Source organism: Pogonomyrmex barbatus, unplaced genomic scaffold (genome assembly GCF_055798465.1).
Source record: "Pogonomyrmex barbatus isolate J1 unplaced genomic scaffold, ASM5579846v1 scaffold2, whole genome shotgun sequence".
In the NCBI taxonomy this organism is placed as follows: Eukaryota; Metazoa; Arthropoda; class Insecta; order Hymenoptera; family Formicidae; genus Pogonomyrmex; species Pogonomyrmex barbatus.
In genome coordinates, this window is record NW_028297116.1 from 22,202,150 (window position 1) to 22,224,770 (window position 22,621).

Genomic DNA, 22,621 nt, shown 5'->3' on the forward strand with positions numbered 1-22,621 from the left:
AGGAACTTATTTTCTTCTCTAGATTCGTGTTCCGCGGGATAACGCAACAAGCCACTAATCCAAATTCCTTTTTTATATTTTCATTCACATTAGGGATAAGTAAGGAAGATACGGAAGGGAAAAAAATCTCGGCGATAAAAGCTCGTGACGAAGGTCTCTTTGCAAACTAGCCAAAAAATATATTCGCAAAGACAGATTAAAGCGTCATACCTCGTCCGAGATCGACGCAGTAACAGACAGAAGGAATAGCAAACATCCACATCGGAGTTTATGCAAACGACTTAGCGAGGAAACCGCTCTCGCGCAGTTTGCAAGTCGTCGTAAAGTGTTTTTTTTTTTTTGCAGCGGCTTACAGACGAACGCACAGCCGACGCGATACGCGCCAAAGTCAATTGCCATGATAAGGACGAGACAATGTGACACTTTGTCGGAAGGACTTAAGCTTAATCTCTAACGAGGTAAGTCCGTCTTAGAATGTACTTAGAGTGAGATGCGCGGTGGTCCAGCACTAGAGATTCTCTGAGAGTAGATATCTTCTCCGAGGTATATAATGTCATGACGCTTCCCTAATAGCCCATGTTTTCAAATATGTCAAAATAACAAATGGAAGAATTTACAATTTTTAATCTTCGTAGTCGTCGGCATACAGAGCAGAACTTGCTGGAGAACGAAGGGAAAAACGAAGTTTCTTATTATGGAAAGGCTTACTGCAGAGACTCCATTCGCATCTTAATCTCGTTCACATTCGAGGAATTAAGTTCTATTTAACAAACTGTATGTATAACGAATATCGGCTACATTTCGCCGAAATTGTAATTAATTGTCATTGTACAGATACCGTGCGTGGATTTAGGTCTAAACAAGAAGATTCGAAAAATCCGAAGAATTAATCTCGTTATATTCCAAATATCTATAAAAATGGCAGATCGCTCGTCGGCACCGCTCGTATGTCAGAAATCATTTATTAGAATCAATAAGAAATTTATTTATCAATAAGAATATTATTTTTTTTAACTGTAGCCAAGTTCAATATAATCAAGAGCATGAATTTAAGGTATTAAAACTTGGCGATCGGGAATCTTCGGAATACCGGCTGCGAGCGGATGTTCCTCCCACCTTCCGGTTATCACGACGTGCTCGATAGGACTTTGAATCTTCGTGCGCTCTGCCGTGGTATACGTCGCGCATAAAAGGGGTTAAGCGAGTCGGATTTAAGCAGCCCGATTTATGGACTCCGACAACTATTTAGATAGGCAGGATGGAGAGAGAAAGAGAAAGAGGGAGGGGGGAGAGAGAGAATCCTGGCGAATCTCGGTTTTTGTCCCGGTAATAGGCGTCGGTGATCCTCCTACCTTGGCTCGTATATTTGGTACACGAACGAATCGCGGAGATGAACGCGGGAATATTCCGCGACTCCGGAAAATATTCCGTCGGCATGGAGGCCGACGGAATCCGCTCGATCCACGCCGAGTTTCGGTCGGCGCGACGTCGCCGCGGTATTTCGGCTTAATTAGTTTTTCGTCCGCGGATAATCCGCGACCACGGCGATTTGTCATCCGGGCCCTGAAGTTTACGCTCACGGGGAATTAAGGCACAAGAAATTGGGAGAAGAGGGAAGAGAGAGAGAGAGAGAGAGAGAGAGAGAGAGAGGGGGGGAGGGAAGAGAGGCCATGGTGGGTTCCGGCCAACGAGATTAGGGCGATATTTAAACGAGAAGAAGCAGTCCCGGCACCCCCGGAGGCTTCTGTTCTAAGACCCGACTCAGGAGAAGTTCGCGGAGGATTCGTTTTATCGTTCGCCGTATAATTTGAGGATGTCGCCGGCCAAGAAACTACCGAAGTGGCTTAAATCTTTAGGCCGCGTGTTGGATCCCTCGATAAGAGAACTTTTGGGCTCCTGTTTACCGGTCACTCGAATAGAACGCTACTTCATTTGCCTATTCCTGATGATGTAAAATACAATTTAAAGGCAAAACAATCACTCAATTGATCGCCAATTAAATAACGATCTCGTAGCAATCCACTGAATAACATGATTTAATTATAATTATCGCCATGATTGCGCGCGCGCAATTGTTATTATCGACTGATCGATTAACGAGATTTCAGAGATTAAAGAGCTCAAAGACGCTGGATTAGCTGAGTTCGATATGTGCAATTCGTATATTCTGCTAATTTATTGAACAATTTGCTAAGATTTTTACTATTTAATAAACATTTAATGGCATAATATATTATACATCATACAAATCGTGGAGATATAAAAACTCGATACAAGTTTAGAGTCTACATATCAGTAGCGAAGAAAAGGAAAAGCGCGAATGCGCCTTTAGTAGCTTCCAAGTATTAAACTGCTCGTAAAAGAGCTTTTACGCGATCAGACTTTTGCAACGAAACTTTGAGTCTCGAAATCGATCGAGCCGCTGTAAAGGGCCCTCGTAAAGTTTTCTCCAAATAATTTCGTAAAATAGTAGATCCCTTTTTTCATAACGAAAATCTCGTTTACGAGAGACTGCAAAGGGCTTGCCAATGGACAAAGTTCGTTTCGAAACATCATCCGAAATTTTTTTCATAAAAGGCTTTCTTTATGTAATTCTCAAATAAATTTTGCAATGACTACATTATTATTTTGACTTTGCCTTTGTACGTTGATTGGAACGTAAATATATAATAGCGTTTTATTGAGAAAAGGTAGGAATATAATAAATTGTTTTCTAACAACATCACGTTGCAGCAGAAGCGTAAAATGTGATATGATATTTAATACTTGAGTGAATACTTGAGAACTATCTTAAAATTGAAATAAACCATCGGCATTAATCGTCGAACGTATCGATCGTCCACAAGTAACATCTTACGAACGAATTGGCTGATTCTGAATCTTATAAGCGGGCGATTTACATAACTGCGGGTGCGCAATAAATTTATAAGGCAGCGAGAGAGAGAGAGAGAGAGAGAGAGAGAGAGAGAGAGAGAGAGAGAGAGAGAGAGGAAGAGAGCGACCTATACCTTACTTAACGGAGCATTGCAGAAAAGTCTGGAAAGCTCAACGACGACAGAGAGCTTTGGAAAAATCTAACCCGGTTCGCGGAGATGGAGTGGAGCGCGAGTAGAAAAAGGGAGAGAGATGTGAAAGGAGCTGGAAGAAGAAGCAGCAAGCGGAACGGGCTGCCGTGAACCAAGGCAGTTATGAGACTTTTTTCTCAAGTCGACCCTCGGCGCGGCGACCACCCTCTCCTCCCCAGGGTTTCCTCCTATGCGAATACCACATTAAGGGACGCACTCAAACTTTTATGGCGGCTCATGGTGACTGACTTCCCGATGTATGCCCGGCAATGTTGCTCCTCGCGTTTTACCGTTTTCTCTCTCTCTCTCTCTCTCTCTCTCTCTCTCTCCTCGATTACGAGCAACACTTTAATTAGACAATATCCACCCCCGCGAGAGAGTGGCTCACTCGCGGCACTCGAAGAAATAACGAGCACAAGCCCGTGTTAATTAGAATATTACTTTAATTTCGTGGACGACGGATAGACGATGCGTTTTCGTAACACAAAAAGCAACGGCATAGAGAAAGAGAAACATATTTATGCATAATAATATATTTTACGTACTTGTATAATGTAGACATTTAATTAAGTATATTTACGATTTGATTTCTTTTTCTGTTACGGATATCGTACAAAGTGTTGAAAGATATATTTTGCCAAAACATAAAATGATTAATTGTTTATAGAAATACCAAGGTATAGATTGTTATGATGATCAAATAAAACATGAGTTTCGGTGAACATAGCTTTATAAATACCAATAAATAATAACAATCCATTTTTCAACTAATTTCAGACGATCTTTCATTTCACAAAATGTTCACTTGAATTAAATATAATAAGAGTAGCGATAAAAATAAAATTTTTAAATTTTAAGAATTACAAAGTGGGAATAATGTCCAATTAAATTTTGATGAAGAAAAAACAGTTTCAGTTTTCAAGGAGTATTGTCTCGTTCACCAAATGTATTTATTATCGAGCAACCTACAATATTTCATTAGCATTATAAGCTTGCTCGAAGTGCGGTATTTTGTTTACCATTAAAGCTTCGTGTTTAAAAGCAAAATTAAATGGCATGTTTTGCTTATACAACGCTTTAATCAGCAGGCAGAGTGTTGTGGCTTCCTTCAATATATTCAGCGAATCGTATTCAACGATATATGTGTCGCATTTCATCAAGCGTCGCTTAAATTAAACGTGTGTCGGAACGCATTTCTATGTTATCGCGTTACCCCGAAAAAAAACCTCTCTCCGTCTCGTTCAACCCCGCAATAATCCTCGCAATAGGTCTCCTAATCATTATAATAAACGAAGCGGAGGTGTAGAGCGTCGACTCTGATTGTTTCAGATCATTGATTTAAATGTAGAAAATTGTTGGTTCGGAGGCACGTACCTCCCTCGGGCTATGTGCCGATATTAAAGGGCGAGGGGGCGGGGGAGTGGAGGGGGAGGGGGGGAGGGACGCAGCGCAAGTGTCAAATTAATCACCTCGTAATACGCACTTAATACCGGTACGATCGATCGGAACGGATGAAAAGTGGGACAAGAACCTTATCCCCCTGCGAGAGCTCCTGTCAATGTGCAAACACTGTAGCTACTATTAAATCGCCTCGTAACACCGTACTCGCTCATATCGCACCTCTATACATCTTTGTTTATTAAATTTATCGAAATCATCGCGGTGATTTTAATTGGAGCACTTTGTTCGCTATCAGCATATCCACGTATGCATCTTTCTCGCTCCCGTCGACGTCACGAACGAATAACCGAACATTTCGTTCGTAGTAACTGCGAACTGCTATTTCTCTTCCTTGTGTATATCTACTTCTGGTACTTGTTGGATGCAACATATATATTTGTAGATATTATCTAGTTACGTATGTATTAATATTATGGCTGTAGCGTGTTAATCGATAAATAGCTAGCTCAAAATGACGTAGCTCGTAAGCCGTATAGCGGGATTGCGCCGCGACTCTAATTTCACACTCTGTCGATCAATTTACATGCGTGTACGCGTGTATCTCATTCGACCGTATAAAATAAGCACAATAAACATCACGATAAATTTAAATGAGACGAGATATTTATATTCAAGCGGTTTGTTTATTTATTTATTTTCTCGAGGCGACGCATTTTCTCGGAACGCCGTTTAAACATGCTTTATGAACACGGCCGCGGATTTTATCTCCGCGTTACGAGAAAGTGTGCACCACGGGCTTTCGCGGTAATTGCAGAAAATTTTCTGCTGTTACCGGTGCAAAACGATAAAATGGTATCGCGTGGAATAAAGTTCGCGCGCGGCGTCTGGCGGTGACATTACAAACGTACGTTCACATTGCCTTCTCAACACGCAGTTAGCCGACACCCCCCCGAGTGAAAAAGATTTTCATATGTGATTATATATAAATATATTATTATTATATATTATTTATATATAATTATGTTTTATCATATATTATATCATGCATAAGCTGATATGAAGTAATATTTGTCCGTATATGTAAATATATTACTTTATATTCGATTTTAAATGATTATGTATATTAGTATGTTTTAAATATGAAATCATATATAGTCATATATAGTATTGTGTATAAACGTACATGATTTGATATATAATAATATATGATCCTATATGGATTTCGTACTTATGTAGACCAATCGAATAATAATTTTATACGTAATCAGATAGTAACTACAATATCAGTTATGACTTCAATATTCAATCTTATATGGTTATCTATATTATTATATTGAAAATATCAATTCTATATAGTCATACGTGATTTCAAATTCAATTATCATATAATCATTATTTTCATACACGAGTTGATATACAGTAATATATAAACACATATGATGACTCATACTTAAATATTATTGTTTTTCAGTTTATTTATATATGATTAAATATAATTAGATGATGTATAAAAATGAAAATATTGAATCATATTACTCAATATCAAGCATGCATGTACATCTAATACAAAGATTGTATTTAATGGTATATTTAATCGTACATGATTATCAATTTTTAATTTTGAATAATAGTTTTATTAAAATTATCTTAAAATGATACATATAAATAAAAATAATACATATAATACATATAATACAAATAATACATATAAAAAAATGATGAGATGTATCTATATATCGAATTTATACTTATACTTTAACAATGTATTTAACATATTATTTATAATTATGTAAATTTTACCAAATTTGTTTTGTTGTATTTAGTTGTTTGCATATATAATTATTAATTTTGATAACATGTTCTATATTAATTTTACTTGCCCTAAGTCAATTATAATAAGTCTTTTATTTTCCTTAATATATATTACATGCTCAATTTTTATTTGCATTTTTATGTGATAAAATTTTGCTATGATCAACAATAAAACAATTAATTACAAAGAATAAGGAATAAAATGATCCATTTTAGTAAAAAAGAATGGATCCAAATTTTTTCTATCGATAACACTTACTTGTAAAACTATTTGTTTTTGTACTTTTATACATTGTCAATGTGAATATTTTATCGTTAATTGACTCGAGTATAAATATATAAACTTGTCAAATCTAAACCATTAGAATTTAATAATTCATTTTCAGCCTTGTTTAATCCAATATTTATTTTTCTACCCATTGTTTCAATTTTTTTTTTTAATTAAATATCATGTTAGTATTATTCTTCATAACTCAACTTTTAAGTACTTCCATACTTTGAATAATACGTAAATTATTAATGATTTCCTGACCGACTGAAGTGCTTTTTACTATATAATACTATATAATTTACTATATAATTTACTATATAAATATTATTGACTAAGAATCTATTAAAATTTTCAAAAGAAAACGCAAATGTAGCCCATAAAGGATCCCATCGCTTAATAATAAGAGGAAGAAAGCTGATGCATATTAAATGTTAATTGACGATCATCATACAAAAACTTAATTCCTTTGACAAATAATTTTAAATACTTTTGTGCTTTTTCAAGATCCAGTTGTTGAATAGAACTTTTAAGTAAAAGAAATAATGCTTTAACAAAAAGTCAATGTTGAGAATATTTATCTGACGAGTAATCCACTAATATTGAAAGCAAATAAAATAACATTCGATTATAATATTCCGATGCTTTGTAAAATTTAGCGAGCGTTATAGATCGTGTCATTCTATGAAAAAAATTCGGTGGTCGAATATCCAACAAGAATTTATCAATTTCTTTAATATATTTTCTTATATTCCATGGCCATAGAATATAAGAATATTTTCATTAAATCACAAGTACATAAATTGTCATGTGATTCCTAATAATACAGAATACATGTATTAAACATATTTCTAAGTCAATAAAAGGTAAAGAGATAATAAAATTTTCTTTTACGCCTTTTATTATTTCTATCTGAATTACGTGCTTTTTCAGCTTGTTTATGCATTGTGCAACTACTTTTTAATTTATTATTTTTTTGATTAAAAAGATATATATGAAAGCATTTTTCTGCACTGATTTTTTCACACTTTTTCACTTTAATTTCGCATATATTGCAATTGTATCTACCATTAAAATTTACAATATTCTGTAGTTGAGCTCTTGCAGCTATAATTAAAGGTGCTACAATTTTAAAAATAATCTTTTCACTTGTCTCAGGATGAATTCAACAAACATTTTTGCAGCTTTGAACAGAATGATTGCATAAATATGTTTATCAATGGTTTATGATTTTCATCATACCAAAGACCTATCATAATTATAAATGTCTCTTTAAGATATATTTGGCAATTCGGCAATTACAAAAATCAATGGCCAACAGTGATTCTTAGTACTTTTAATCAAGGAAAGATCATTCGTGTTTAATATTAATATTAAATCGTATTTTTTCCTATTATCTTGAGAATTGACTTTGATATATTCAAAGCCATCAGTTATATCAAATATTATATTTTTATCACAATCTAATGACGATAAATTTATTTTTGCATATAAGCCAAGATTCTCAAACATAAATTTTATTTGTTCACAGATATCTATTTAAAAAAAAAAAATGAAATGTTGTTTCTATCAGTATTGCATAAAAAACACTTGTCAATTTTAAATTCAATACCATTATAATATAAACAATTTTTACAACAGAAGTATTTAATAACATTAAATAAAGATATATAGTCTCTAATGTAAATAACTAAAATAACTTATAAGCCGAATTAGGCAATTAATCACCTTTAGGAAAAATTTTTCGCAGCACTAAAGTATTACATAAACTTGTTTTTGTCCATTTATGACGTACATATAACTCCAGAAGATTTAAAACAATTTTGTCAATATTTTTCGACCTGCTTTCATGTCATTTAGAGATTAACTCTCTCTTTTTTTAAAGTAAACTCATCTTCATTATAATAATATAATAATATTACTGTCATCAACGTAATTATCATTATTACATTTAATACTATTTTCATTGCTATTTATATCTATATTAATTACGAAATTAGTTTCATTATCTATATTACAATTTAGCATATTTATATTCCTTAAATCTAGATTATGTCACTGTCATTACTAACAGTACTTCTTATCTTCAGTTTTTGAAGTCTCAAAATAACTGCAAATTTCATTATTATGGCTATATTCCGTATAAATATCATTTGATATATTCTCCTCCCATCTTTACCTTGTTTTTAACGGGATCTATAATAAAAATCAAAAAATATAAATATATATTTTAAAAAGTTAATAATAAACAAATATAATAGACTGCTTTTAAGACTTCCATTTATTATTTTCAAAAAAGTTAATACTTTTACGATATTATCTGTGTCATTATACATTGTTGAATGCCAACGTTTCGTGAACATTGCAGTTCACTTCATCAGGGCGAGGAGCAACCTAATACCAGTATTATGGAATATGATTAACAGTGTGACTAACGTATGAAATGTCTTATTTAGTCAAAATGCTCGTATTGCTATCAGTTAAAAGCTATCTTATAAAATAGTTGATATTTGTAAAATTAAGCTCGTGTATATTTGCAATATAAATATAAAAATTACAGACATAGTGGGATAAAGATGTTTCTTATAAAATATGAAGACGGTAAACGACGATTCTTATTGTATAGTAGACAATCATGATATTATTTGTGATAAAAATGTAGTAGAAAATGATAAAAATTGTATCTTTTTTTGGCACAAAAAGAAGTTTTCTGGAGAAATAATTATACGCGCTTTTAGATAAAATAAATATTCTAACATTAACTTACAATTACATTTTGTATCACTAACATGTTGGTATATAAATATATTCATATATTTTAAAAAACGTTGAGTTATTAAATAAAGAAATTTGCAAATTAAAGAAAGTTGATATATATATATATATATATATATATATATATATATATATATAATACGAATGTAATCGCTTCTGGTAAAAGAAAAATTGTAGTAAACAAGGCATGGCCCAACAACCAACAAGTACTACTTAGCTTCTATTAAAAAGTTGAAACTGAGCAACATACTGAAAAGATATTATAATTTTTTATTAATAATGATATATATATTAATTATTGAAAAATATATATAATAATACAAAGACTTTATGAAATTTATATATATATATATATATACATATATATATTAATTCTTAATATATTATAAGCATGAGATTATCAATATTATCAAATTTCAAATTCAAATATAGTATATTCATATTCAAGACCAAGCTCAAGATCATACAATCCAAGCAAGCGGTTGTAGACACTTTGACTCTATTTAACGTTGTCTGGTACATAACAATTGATTGAATCATGCATGATGTATTTTGAATGCAAATAATATATTACATTTAAAATAGATAACGTTAATAATTTTATATTGTGTAAGAATAAAATATCTAAGTTTACATAACAATTCAAGCAATTATAATAATAAAAATAATTTTCAGAAAAAGACATTAACAAAAAGTGAAAAAGAATACAAAATGTGATTCAAATAGAATCATTTGACATTTTTGAAGATAATGAAGATAATAAAGAAAATGTAAATTTATAATATAAATATTTTGTATATATATTATATATATTATATTATACATTATATTGTTTGCGTGTGTATGTGCGCGCGCGCACACACACACACACACACACACATACTCCCTAATCTTATAGAATGAAATTGTCATTCTAAAATAGTAAAACTTGAATCTGTATAATTATTCAACTTATTTACACTCTAATAAGAATAAAAAATTATTTCTATAGAAGAATTATTTCTATTTTTTTAACATTTATTTATGCTGTAGGAGTGATTCTAAACTCTTATAGAGTGGTAAATAACTCGAATAATTGAATAAGCTCAATTTTCATTGTAGGAGATAGAAAATACTATATGAATTAACAAAAAATTAATTAATATTTATTTTTAGTAGCTTAATATTTTATTTTGCGGTAAAGACAGTAAAGATGTTAAAAATAATATTGAACAAAATGAAATTACCAATGATCCTACAAAAAAGGAATTAAAGGAAAGAAAATTATAAAGTATTATAAATTATTAAATAAACAATCTACAAAAAATTTTAATATTTCATTTATTGATGCAATGAATTGTGAATTATCTAAAAAATGAAGAAGATTTACAAAATATTGGACAAAAGAAAATGAAACAAATGAAAAAAATAATTCAATGATTGATTTACATCAAGCTAATTTCAACGAAATTATTAACGATTTAATTAATAATAGTCAACTTTTAGGACATAATTATACTGGTGACAAAGTATACAGTAGTTATTGTAATTTACAATTTTATTTTTAATTTGGAATGCATATCTACTGCGCATACATTATTCATTGGATGATAAATGGATCGATCATCAAAATTTTAATATAAAATTATTAATATTATTAATAATTTTATTACTTGAATCATCTGTTTTTTGTCATTTTAATTTGCCAGTTAGAAATGTGATGTATTAAGCCAGTAATGTTTATGTTTTTTTTCGCTGGATTTCTAAAATTTCGTGATACGTCTTTAATCCTTTAACTTCCTTTAACTATTCTTCCTCTTTAACAACTCGCCATTTTGTTTTGTTATTATTTGTCATCCATAATGCATTACTCAATACTTGATGCTTGTTTCATTTTGTCACTTCTGAGGCCAGTTTTATGATTTATCTAAATTATTATATCGCTATAATAAGTTGTTTCAAATCGATTAAATAAACAATGTAATTTTTTGTATTTTTTCTAAATTTTTTTATGATTACTCATTTTTTCTGCTTTTTATGCTTTAAAAATTGATTTGATCAAATAAATTATAAACTATGAATACATACGGTTTCTAATGTTAAGCATCATTTACATCGAGTGATTCGTGTGAGAGCCCTTTACGAAACAGTATGCATTGTTCTTGCAGATTATTGAGTATCCATTGATTACATAGTAATTTGATACTTACGAGAAGAATCTGATAAAATAGATGGAGAAGAGGAACTTGTTGGAATAAGCCGACGATATAGGAGGTTCTCGGTTCTACTACTGCTCCAATTAACCTCTGTCTGTCCGAATGAAAAGGAAAGAAAGAAGGATGTAATGCGCAAGAAGCGGAGAGAAAGGCGACATAATGGTGAGCAAAGAGCAGAAAGACGTCAAGAAGAGAAAGAGAAAGAGAGAAGAATAACGCGAAGGAGTGTTAGCAGTTATCCGGCAGAAGTGCATTAGCTTTTGTTTGTCTCCCGAAAGGGACCGACCGTGAGTAGACTGGAACTAGATCTTGTGTGCCGTGAATGGGGTTGTCCTTGCTTCCTTTTGCCGTCTACCCTTATCCATTTTATCCTTCGTTTTCCGTCGCGCCGTCGCGTGTTGATTCCTCGAAAGCGAGCGAAGACATCTATATAACCTGTCGCCTTGGACAATCTGTCCCGTCCTTTTCTCAACTTTGCACCTTACATACCGTTATTACACATCACTCGTGATACTTCCCAATAAAGCTTATTATTCGTTCCAAAATATTGCGATCTGTTAATAGTTCACGTCGACTAAATTCCGAATGTGGAATGGAATCTTCATTTTAAGGAGATTTAATTATAACACTGAAGAAAAAGAAACAATAATTAAAGAGAGTGTGCGCGGGACCAAAAATTAAAAATAACATACTTTTGCGCATGCGCCCTTTAATCGTAATATTCGCTTCGAACGTTGCGTCATATTTATGTTGTTTTATTAATTCACTCCTATTACACTTGTATCCCATTACCATTTCCAACAGTTTGGTGTCGTTTTCATTATAAAATGAATCATCATATATCCGCGACTCTGACGAGTTGCGGCCGAATAATTAGCTTTGTTGGTTGTAACGTTGTTGTTCGTAAACACGTGGCCGCGAATAGCACGCATGCGACACGTTCACCGGTCGTAGACGTCCCGCGCCCGACGCTCTCGCATTCGGGCGAAGGGGAGAAGGGGAGGAGGGGAGGGGGAACGTATTCGGGAAAACGGAACTTGGAAATTCCGCGTCCTCCGCATACTTGGTCCTAAGTTATGCCCTCATAAACTCGAGCAGGGACATACCTACGCGTCTCCAACAGTTCGTGTGTGCGCCTCGCCAAGTCGTATCTGTTGCCGTCCGACATGAAACCGGAGGAGGAAACGCTATGCGGGTTACAGTGAAGCTGTAGATGCATCTATCGTGGAACTTTGCATGAACGCGATCGAGAGAGATATATATATATATATATATATGCTACTTATGCACATCGATGCCGCGATGCCGCGCGAGTTGCGCTCGATGCGCCATCGACAGAATCCGCTTAATGCGTCGTGAATATACACTATCGGCATAGACGCGTACATTGGAGAGCTCCGTATAAATCTGATTTTTTTTTCTCTCGTATAAGATAAATATTAATACACTGAAAGAAAGTTGATTGCCTTGGATAAATCTGCAAAGTAACTGCAAAAGTTGATTTTGTAAACTTTTCACCTCCGCAGTGCTAAATTAAATTATATTTGTTTATTCTTCTGTCATATCGAAAAGTTCTAAACTAAAGAAAAATTTTTAAATATCAAACTTTATTAAATAGATGATGGAAATTAAATCCCTCTTGTTTGTCGAATAATACAAAAAAGAATTGTCAAAGAATTGTCGAATATTTAAATTATTTAATGTTTAATTTTTTAACGACATTTTCTGCATATTCAATGTCACGTCGTTTTCACATATTTTGGCGAAACAGAAAATTAATTCATTTTGCGTATTTCACTATATATAAAGTATAAAAGAATTTATTATGCGACGTATGCTATAATGTGAAATTAGCGAATGCCCTAGTGTGCGTTTTCTGTATATTTTAAGATATAATTATGCAATTCCGTATTGAGATATAAACACGACTCGTTTACAGAGTGACGTGCTTTATTCATCTAACCACGTAAGTGCATCCGTTTACGCGAATACGAGAGATTTGTGAGACATAAAGACCTACTTCTGGTGAGAATTTTTATCGTGGGAACGTACGTGTTACTTTGCCATATGGCTGCAAATCCTGTACATTTCTTGTCACTTTAGCATGGGGAAGAAGGGTGGATATCTCTTTATGACGAAAGTATATGTATTTTTCCGCACGAACTCGACAGCGCTTAAGGAATATTATTATCAACGCACGATGAAGGGAGATACGATCTAGCTAGGTCGTAATTTACATATTAACTTTAATTTTACAATGTTATTATCAAATAAATTTGAAAAAATATCTATTTTTAAATATAATGGAAAAAAAAGAGAAAATCAAATCACAATGTTAGAGATGATGTTGGAAAATATCGTTTTAATATTATTTTTACGAAACACATGTTTAATGTATAAATAAAAATGTGTTTGTGTAGTAATCAAATAAAAATATACTATATCGTATCATATTGTTGTTGTTTGGCACGTATTATAAAAATTACGTTACAGATTCGCAAGTTAACATGGTCATTACAAAGATTTTCAAAGAAATTATTGATACTACGATATTTCCACGGGAAGGAGAGAGAATCTACCGAAAAATTCGACAAACGAAAAGAAGGATATGGATTTTCTGCGTGACAAAATAAAAACGTGCAGAAAAAGAAACAAGAACGATCCTGTGTATATGATGGCGTAACAACGAAGGGGGATTCTCGGGTTTTCCCAGGAGAAAACCTGGCATTTTCAGAGAACTGTTGGACTATCACGGAGTTAATACGCAATTATTACAGCATGTCTATATATATATATATATATATATATATATATGTTTTCGATAGTCTCGGAACTATTTTTCCGACTGTAGTCAATAAATATCCCTTTCCTTTTTTTTCGCTTGGCGATTCCTCGTTCTCCTTTGCCGGTCCTCTCGAGAAAACATCGGCGGGAGAATACTTTCTCCGGGGGAGAACGTTACGCCAGGAATGCGGAATATTTCCCCGCGTTCGCGCCGCACGGAGTACGTCGAGTCAGTCAGGTGGAGGAAGGTAGGAAATTATTGGCACGGTCTGGAGTTGACTGGATGTTAATTACTCTATCACTCCACCCGCCGGTCTAGTCCCCTCTCTCTCACCCCCGGTCGGTACTCTCCTCCTCTATCCGTTCCTGTCGTAGTAGTGATTTCTCTCTCTCTCTCTCTCTCTCTCTCTCTCTCTCTCTCTCTCTCTCTCTCTCGCTACTTCAGCTCTATGTAGCGCGCGCTCATAATTATGACGGCCCTATCTCATAATAAGGTAATTTAAACGCATGACTTAGGAAGCAGAACATGGATATTGGTTTGCCATGTTTCTACCGCCAGTTTCGTAGGACTGAGCTTACGCATGAATTCGCACTCTTACGGTCTGTAATTATTACAATAACTCGCTAACGTCAACTATAAATTTCTTTGAAATAACGTTTATGTATACGTCCATGTTTAGACAATGATATCTGTCATAAACCTTACCAAAATGATACCTTAAGAAAATGATACACTTATATCTCTCAAAAATAAGAAGGTGACATACATAAAAGATATTAAATTTGGTTAAGGAAAATGATTTAATGAAATATTGTTTCGTTTATTAAATGGATGTTATTTATAAATATATAATATAATAATAAAAATAAATGTATGAGAGTTTTGATCAGTGTAAAGATATTCTCGATATTTCCATGATAGGAAAGCTTTTATTAATTTTCGATATTATTTTTATAAGAAGAGAAAAGAAAAATATAGAAATTACATATTATGGAACAAGATGTGATGGCGATTTCTCATCTTTCAGAAGTTGATTCTTGTCGCGATCGATCGTGGTGCTTCTATTGTTTCTTAAAGATTCCTGGATCTAGAAAGAAAAATGTTTGGTTTACGTAATCAAAACTCACTCGGCAAGGATGATCAGTTAATTATGCAGATGTAAAAAGTATTATTGAAATGTCAACGTTTGATTTGATACGATAAAATTTTATAATTTTTACAATTAAAAAAAATTTTTGTAAGTATTGATGTAGAAAATATGACTAAGCAAGTCAATTATTTGAAGATATAAAAATATATAATAAAAAGTTTGAGATCAATAAAAAATTCTTTGGTATTTAAAAAACAAAAGAATATATCTTTCTTAAAGAGAAAAATTAATGTTAACTTTAAATATAAAAAAATTCTTATATGTTCTTTATATTACTATTGTTGCAAGAATTATTGTTTCTTTCCTTCCTAATATACATATAATTACATTGTTAATTATTTACATTGTTCAGTTTACAGTGGAAGTTTATTATTTCTGTAATGCAGGTTGCGTTTTCCTTGAAAATTTAATTTTCAATAATTATTCGCAAATATTAAAATGTCTAACAATGTATGTATGTATATATATATATATATATATATATATAAACTTTTACTTAACTTTTAATTGCAGGCAACAAGGACATAATGGGCACAATGAATTTTAAAACTTGAGAGACTTCGTCGCGTCGTTTTTTCGAATAGCTTCTAAATAACGAGCAAAGTCGTACACAATTGCACGTTATCCGAGCGTGGCTGTGTACGAAGAGCGAGAAAGAAATAGGAGGAGATGCGCAGTGAACACAGGGACGTGGAAACGCGCCCTTTTTCCTTTGCGCGAAAAACGCACCTCGGCCCCGTGGAGAGAGAGAGTCACTCCGGAAATTGTGAAACGAGCGACTGGTCCCTTCGTCCTTCGTTTTCACCTCGCACCTCCCCTCTCCTCGTCCCTCGTCGCCCCTTCCCCCCTCGTTCGCGTCCTCGTTTTCTCGTCGCTTCCGTCTATCATCTGGCGCTCGTTGCACGCGCAGTTTGGCGCTCTTTACGATCAATTACGAGGCCGTAGATTCTCAGACACCTAGCTAAGTGTACAGAGACGATATTTCGAAATGGAAGGGAAACGTCGAGATTGCCGGCTACGGGCTCTTTCGTTTTATACTATCTTTCACTGCGAATACCCACCCCTTCGCGCCGCCATCGCCGCCACCGCCCCCGCCTTCATACTGCGCGTCTCACTCCACGACGTTTCGTTCTTTATCTCCTATCCTCCCTTTTTCTCTCCCTAGTCTCGTGGGTATACTCTTTACGAGAAGACGTGTGCACGATGAGAAAAGTAGGGTCCGACCGTATATTAGATGGGAACGGGACGGTCGATCGGTTATCGGCGAAAAATATTGCGGATCGACGGCCCGGTGGCCATTTCTCTGTCACCGAATCGACATTCGCGCTGTAATTCGCGAAACGCAGGACGGAGTAATCGCTTTCTTGTTTTCATCCCTTTCCTCTCATCCTTTCGAACGTAATTTCTGACGCTCGCGACTAACAGCGAGGATTCGCGTCTGAAGGAAGTGTTGTTAAATAAATCGATAAATCGGACGATGACGCGCGAAAGGCAACCATGTAATTTCGATTTACACCGGTGGGTTTTTTTTTCATTCGAGATAGATCGTGAAGGAAACTACACAGGCAATTTGAATTGGCGAGGTGGAAATCGAAAAAGGAACATTCACCGCGAAACGCTTGCACAACGGCGTTCGCTGATCGGTTTCTCGTCGGCCTTAATTATACAGCCGCAAATATTCCGTCCACGATACGATCTGCGGCATTCTCAGAAGGAACCGCAAGATATTTTACATCCTGACGTTACCTCGTCCAACCAGCCCCGTTAACGAGCTCTCCTCTCCTCCTCCCCGTCGTCACACCATCCTCCACGCATCCTTCTCTCGTGTCTTTGCGCGGAAGTTTCGGAGCGGTTGCACAACTCGGTTTAGTAATTAACGTAGTCAATGCGCCAAACGAATTATCATACGCGAGATCGGAACCCAGGCATGAATAATCGCTCTAAAGATGAGTAATTGCGAGCACACTTCAATTAACTCCCCGTGACTGCCATTAAAGGTATCTAACCGCTCTATTAGAGACACACGCTGAACTCGACATCGACCCACGAGGTATCAAAATGCTTTAAGCTATTTCGCATCGGAAATTACCAGTTTGCACGTGGTGTCCGATGAATTATACAATACGTTGACGCGCGTGTAGAAAAACCGTTTCGCGTTTTCAATGAACGCGAGGGGACACGTCTCTCAACTTTTTCCACGCGGCGTCTTGTAATTTATTATTTTTCCCTTCAGTCGCGGCGTTTAACAGAACGAGTCAGGCGAGAGCACCGTCAGTTTTATCGGTTACATCGCAAAATCTGAAATCCGTATCCCTCGGTATTCGTGGTACTTCTTAAATACATGAGCCGGTGAGAAGTAAACCGTCGTACATCCCGGGGAAGATAAAGTCGGTCATTTTTTTTCTCGCTCGCGCTGGCGCTTTTCCTCCGGCGGGCCGCGCGAAACCGAGGGATGATCGGGGGCGGGTGCGGTGAAACGCAGGGAGGAAAGTGGACCGCCACTGTTGGTCAAACTAATAAAAGACGGCTTACCGTTCTGCGAAACTAACCATCCTGCACAGCTTGCGGGAACCTGCGACTTTTGCCCCCAGGGTCGGAGAGACAAGAAAAAGAGAGAGAGAGAGAGAGAGAGAGAGAGAGAGAGAGAGAGAGAGAGAGAGAGAGAGCCATGGTACCGCTGTCGAGGATGGACACTGGAGAGAAGCCACGCGGAGAATATTTAGAAAGAGATCACGTGCGTGAACCAGATGGACGACAAGTGTCAGACGACAGACAGGGAATTGTGTGACACGATTGAAAATTATGTTTCGCACAGTTTCGATAGATCAAGAAGAGCCTTTACTCATGTTCCAAGTTAAAAATTAAATTTATAGTTTAAACATTCAAATTATCCAGTCGATCAAAATTTTTTACCGTCATCAATAGATGGCTTTTATCAGGATGATTAAAAATGATTGAAACATTTGTGTACTAAAATTTATTCAGGACGGCAACAAGGTATGAATGTATTTTTATATCGCAATATATTGTCATATAAAAATGTCGCAAGGAACTGGACATAGGGAAACGTGCAAAGGGTCGCGCGCGATCCGTTTATCGGATGCAATTGTCGTTATTTATGTTTGTAAAGGTAATTAACTTATCTGAATGTTCGCCACGGATATATCGCGCAAATTATAGCTCTACTGTCGGATGTTTTTTGTGCTTTCCGTAGAATGCTCAATTCGCGAATATTCGTAGTTCTAGTATTATCGTGTGCGTTACGCTTTACAGCGGAAATAAGCACTTTTTAGAGTCATCGTTTTGCGTTTAAATTTGTGTTAATAATAAAAGCATAGGTTTTTTTTCAACAGTAATTAATACTAAATTGCTGATATATAATTTGGCTTTTAAATTAATAAAATGTATCATAAAATATCCTTTCTTTAGATATAAAATATTAAATTTATAAAACTTATAAAAATTTTTGATATATTTGATATATTTGAAACACTAATAAATTCCATGATAAATTAATATTATACGTGCAGAATTTCTTTAATGAAAAAGACAAGACTTACGCATAATATTCCATTACGACTTTTATCTCTTACGATTATATACTTCCAGCGGATGATGACCGAACTTTCCGTTAAAGGGCGGAAAAGTGTTCAGGAAAATAGCCGCTTGTTACGACCGAAACCGGGGCTAACAGGCGAGCATAACTTAGCGGACCTTAACAAAGCGCAGCCGACGAACGCGTCGCTGAATCTAATAAAAGTTGGTCAGCGTGAAACCGCGGCTTTAACGAGAGTCAGGGATCTCCTGTGTGTCCACCGAAGGTGGCCGGTTCCAGCTTATTAAAAACGAAACGGCCTTAATAAACAAGCCGGCAATAGGTCCGTCGCACGTCGGTCGAAACTGGCTTCTACTTTGCTCCGAAACGAGCTCCGAAAAGCACTCGATAACGTCGACAATTACATCCCGCTGACTTTCATCCCCGTCCCGCGCCCCTTTTAGCACTCCAAGACCAACATAGATTAATGAATCGAATCAATAATGTTCTACTTAAATAAATACGAAGTTTACTAATTTTAACGCGTGACGTTTACTAATTTTAAGCAGCGACGTTGTTTCACACTGTTACGTCGTTACGAATATGATTTGCGTATAATGCTTTATTATAATCGAAAAAAGTAGAATAAATTACCAAACTAAAAAGCAGAAGAGCCAGCCCGTTCGATCGCCCAGTATTATTATTATTCCTTCAGCTCGACGACAGAAGAGGTAATATCGTCTTCCTAGAGTATTTCACATTGGCTCCGGTCCAGCTTGTTAATAAATCAGAACAGGTCGACGCGGGGAGAAGTGCAGTTAGCAATTTTATCCATGCATAAAATGTTCTACTCTCCAAGCGGTCTCCCGCTTTTTCCGGCGCATCCCCGCAAGAACCGACATCCGAGGCACCGTAATTCCTCCCGGAGCAGATTCGCCCCTCGCGCGGCAATAGGCGCCATCCGCAAAGTCCGTCTATATCCGCGTGTTGGTTAGATATTATTTTTTCGCCGGCGGCAAGGCGAGATAATAGTGGCCACCGAAGCGAACGAAAGCATAACTCTGCCCGATAAAAAGCTTTTATTACCGGCAATTAGGATAAGCTCACAGCTATACCCGCTTCGTTTCCCTCGCGACGCCGCGCCGCGACCTTTCCTCTCTTCGTCCCTACCACCCACTTCCCGTCAACGTTCTTTTGAAATTCAGGGAAGGTCGAAGATCGTCTCACCCGACGTAACGACGTCTTTCAAAATGGCCAAGTAAATTAACGGCGTTGTATGCGCGACGATAATGCGAGCTGCTTGGAATAAACGTATAAAACTAACGTACATATTGAAAGCTATTAATTTTGGAAAAGGTTACATGTAAAAGTTGGCAGTATTGGTATTATCGTGGCCTATCCAATGATCTAACGATATGAAATATCTTATTAAAAAGTATCACGGCGGTCTTTTCATTTCCTCCACCATCCGGATCCAAAGGAGAGGCGTTGGCGCGATTTTGCGAAGTTGGCTCGCTAATCTACAAAGTGCAGCCATATTATAATCGTTCCACGAAATAGCTACTCCTCATCTAGTGCGATGAACTGTAAAAGGAGGACCACATGCTTGGACAAGGTGCTTGAAGACGGCGATGCCTGTTTGCGTTTCTCGTTCTTTGCGATCATGTGCATTTCCGAAATAATACTTTTGGCTACGTTCCCGTAGACCACGAATTGCCAACGGATTTGCGGCCTCTTTTGTTTGTCGTATAGGAACACAAGGTTGCTCCAGTCGGAAAAGAAAAGTAGTTGAAATTTTATTGGTCCTATCTAGCTAATTATAAGATGGAGGATATATATAAGAACTCTAGGCTACGTACAGCGGCTTACTCATCTCGAAAAACTTCGTCTAACTTTGACTTCAGATCCTCACATTTAATCCTTAGATTTTAGTTCTATTTCAAAGCCTTAGTTCTGTTCAATCGTTATCGTAATTATCATTAAATGGCTTTCTAGAATTGTTTATAATTATTCATTACAAGATCAATTAACAAAAAAAAAAAAAAATAGCCAGAATTGAAAAGTGGAAAATTATTCTTCTTCCTCTGCAAAAGTTTTATTATAATAAACCCGATTGCATTTCTCGTACTTTGCTAAACGATCGAGAGCCGACTCCGTTGAAGACCCGGTAGTAGATCTGCTCGTTTGATAAGCAACGTGCTAATTTCGTCTCTGTGGAAATTAAACAGGATTTCTCGGGTGATGAGGATGACTAGCATAGTTTCAAACGAATTCTCTACAAATGACGCTACTTACCTCCACCGTACGTTCTTTCAGCCTTATTACGCACCTCTCCACCCCTCATTGTTCAGCGTCGGGTCCGGGTCACTGGAGGGAGAGAGAGAGAGAGAGAGGGGGGGGGGGAGTAAGAGGGTGAGATGCAGTTATCGTTTGGCAAGGGCGCCAACCGCATCGCCATTTTGACACGATAGCTACGTGCAGGCCTAATGGGTAAGCGAGTATGATAGCGGCGTTAGGCGAGGGTTGAACCGCGAGGGGATGAAACACGACCGCGAAGCGGAAGATCCTTCGTCAGGATTCGTGCGTCGCGGGAGGAGGAGGAGGTAACACCGTCGCCAGCAATCTCGTGTTTTAGAAAAGGCGAATAATCCTCATTGTCCTCTTTTGCATATCGCGACTTGTGCCACGCCACGCGGATGTCGCCGGGAGGAAGAGTCTCGACCCTTTTCTCGAGAAAGATGCGTTTGTAAACCGCCGGCAGTGTTGGACGCTTAAGTACGTCTAATAACGCGGGAAATTGTCGTACACCGAGGCGCTGGATGATTATTCGCCGCGTTTGACGAGCTTCCCAGCCATTTTCGACACGCTCTCGGTAGAAGTTTTCGGTAGGAGTAAACGCGTTTAAAATTGTCAGATATGAGCGTAAGAGAAAACGCGAGGAATGCCCGTGGTGGAGAAAAACGGCTACTTGTACTTTTCGTACAGGTTTGAACCGAGCAGTTTGTTCGATCTTTTGTTTATTAAATGTCGAAGACAAACCTGGCATTTTTAGCTGGAAATTCCTGCAAAAAGATCGAAAGAAGTTGCTATTTAACGTAACTTTTTACTTCTCAATATCCTCTCGATTGTATTTTACGGTAAGCTCGGAATTAAAATCCCATTAAAATAAAGACCACCTCGATATTAAATAAAGAATAAAGTTTGATTCCCTATTTGCATTTCTTCAATTTCTTTAATTCGCCGGGAGATCTTGATTGTTCATCCTCTAATTATAAAAGCTATTCACGCCTCACGACACTCGCTATCGGCGGACTATTTCAGCGGTGAATTCTCGCGGTTTTTCTTTATTCGATTCTACGGAAAGTATTAATGAACGGTTAATTTATTCGCGACATTGGTCTTACGGCGCAACGTCGCGTCGCGCAATATCGGCCCGCACGCGGAGTAGCCGGATCCACTTTCGGCAAAGCGATTCTCGTTGCATTCGGAATGGGCTTAATGCGGATATGAGCGGGTAAACGACGCGAAGGTATTCGTCGTTATAGCGAACGGCACGGACCCGGAGCAAACCGCAACCTCGTAACTTCATTTACCCCCGTAATACCGTGGCCACCGTTGTAACTCCCGCAGTCCCC

The 22,621-nt window shown here is 36.3% G+C and overlaps 1 long non-coding RNA gene across 1 annotated transcript; it reads left to right on the forward strand.

Moving 5' to 3' along the window:
• Positions 1-349: 349 nt before the first annotated feature.
• On the forward strand, positions 350-13,964 carry LOC148936757 (uncharacterized). The gene is made up of 2 exons (XR_016139178.1): positions 350-458; positions 11,469-13,964. It is a non-coding gene; the product is annotated as an uncharacterized LOC148936757 (long non-coding RNA).
• The last annotated feature ends 8,657 nt before the right edge of the window (positions 13,965-22,621 follow it).